Source organism: Mandrillus leucophaeus, unplaced genomic scaffold (genome assembly GCF_000951045.1).
Source record: "Mandrillus leucophaeus isolate KB7577 unplaced genomic scaffold, Mleu.le_1.0 Scaffold43, whole genome shotgun sequence".
Taxonomy (NCBI): domain Eukaryota; kingdom Metazoa; phylum Chordata; class Mammalia; order Primates; family Cercopithecidae; genus Mandrillus; species Mandrillus leucophaeus.
The window spans coordinates 1,557,622-1,559,321 of NW_012104587.1; positions in this window are offsets into that span (position 1 = coordinate 1,557,622).

Consider the following 1,700-nt stretch of genomic DNA (forward strand, 5'->3'; position numbering starts at 1 on the left):
GAGACGGGCGGATCACGAGGTCAGGAGATCAAGACCATCCTGGCTAATACGGTGAAACCCCGTCTCTACTAAAAAAATACAAAAAACTAGCCGGGTGAGGTGGCGGGCGCCTGTAGTCCCAGCTACTGGGGAGGCTGAGGCAGGAGAATGGCGTGAACCTGGGAGGCGGAGCTTGCAGTGAGCTGAGATCCCGCCATTGCATTCTAGCCTGGGAGACAGAGCAAGACTCCGTTTCAAAAAAAAAAAAGAAGATTGAGGCTGAATGAGTGCACAGCACAAGGCCACAAAGGTTGGAAGAGGCAGTGCAGGGTGCCAGAGCCCTTTCTCTCCTCCAGACCACCAGGCCTCAGTCTCGCTCTGTCGCCCAGGCTGCAGTGCAATGGGCATGACCTCAGCTCACTGCAACCTCCGACTCCTGGGTTCAAGCAACTCTCCTGCCTCAGCCTCCCCAGTAGCTGGGATTACAGGTGCGTGCCACTAGGCCTCGCTATTGACCTTTTCATTTCCCCATCCGTAAAATGGGACCAAAGGGAGTCCAGAATGTACACCAGCCCCGCCTCTCAGGGATCCAGGAGGCAAGCAAGAAAGTCCACATCTCTCCAGAGATTCCTGTCGTTAGATAACAGTAAGGTGATACTGTCTCTTCAGAGAATAAAGCACAGGCCAAAGACAGGGCTAGAATGAACATTCGGGTGTCCTAGGGCCCGTACATACTCTGAGGCAACCACATTCAGCCACTAGGACGTCCCCTTGCCCTCTAGAAGTAAATATTAATAGAGTGGTACTTGATAGATCCAGCGGAAAGAGGGCTGAAGCTCTAGGGACAGCCATCCATGAAAGCCATGGGAGCTTCTAGAAAAGCCTCTTGGGATCTCGGAAGGTTTGCTGTGATGTAGTGGAAAGGGTAGGCGAACTGGAGTCAGGAAGAGTTAGGTTCAAATCCTGACTCTAGCTGTGTGACCCCAGGCAAATGACTTACCCTCTCTGAGCCTGCCTCCTCACCTGTGCAATGGACAGCATGAGACCACCTACCCCCCAAGGATGTTGTGGGGACTGACTGAGATGGAGGAGGTCGAGGGTTTAGCACAGTGCCGGGTACACAGCAGGCGCCCCAGGAGTGTTTGTTTCCTTATTCCTGTTGGGCAATCAGGTCCCCCCACCCCACCCAGGGATGTGAGGTGAGAGATGTGGAAAGTCGAGAGCCTGCGCCTGGGGCGGGGTGGATTAGGGGAAGCCTCACCCACCTCTCCGTGCTCCCGGACCGCACTAACAGGTTGGCGGAGGAAATTGCCTTCCTGGAGAGCTTCTGCCGAGGCCGCTCTGAGGGGGATGAGGAGGAGGAAGAATTTCTTCGCGGCCTGGTGGGGGCATAGTGAAGGTCATTCCCTCCAATTGTGCTCCGCAATCCTACCACCCCTCCCAGCTTCCGCCACAGGGCCACAGGACACCTACGTGTCAGCACGCTGTGGGGGCTGCAAGGGCCTGAGGATTCCCGGGGGGCCGGGAGAGCCAGCACCACTGCTGCTGCTGCCCCCTCCTTCAGATTGGGTCCCACTAGGCTCTTCGCTGGCCCCCTGAGGGGCTGGGGGTCCATTGCTCAGGCCAGGGGGTCCAGGGGATGTCTTGAACTCCACCTCTGTCTCCGTCTGGGTGCCTCGGCTCACCAACGAAGGGGTGCACGTGGGTGGCAGTCCTGGGGG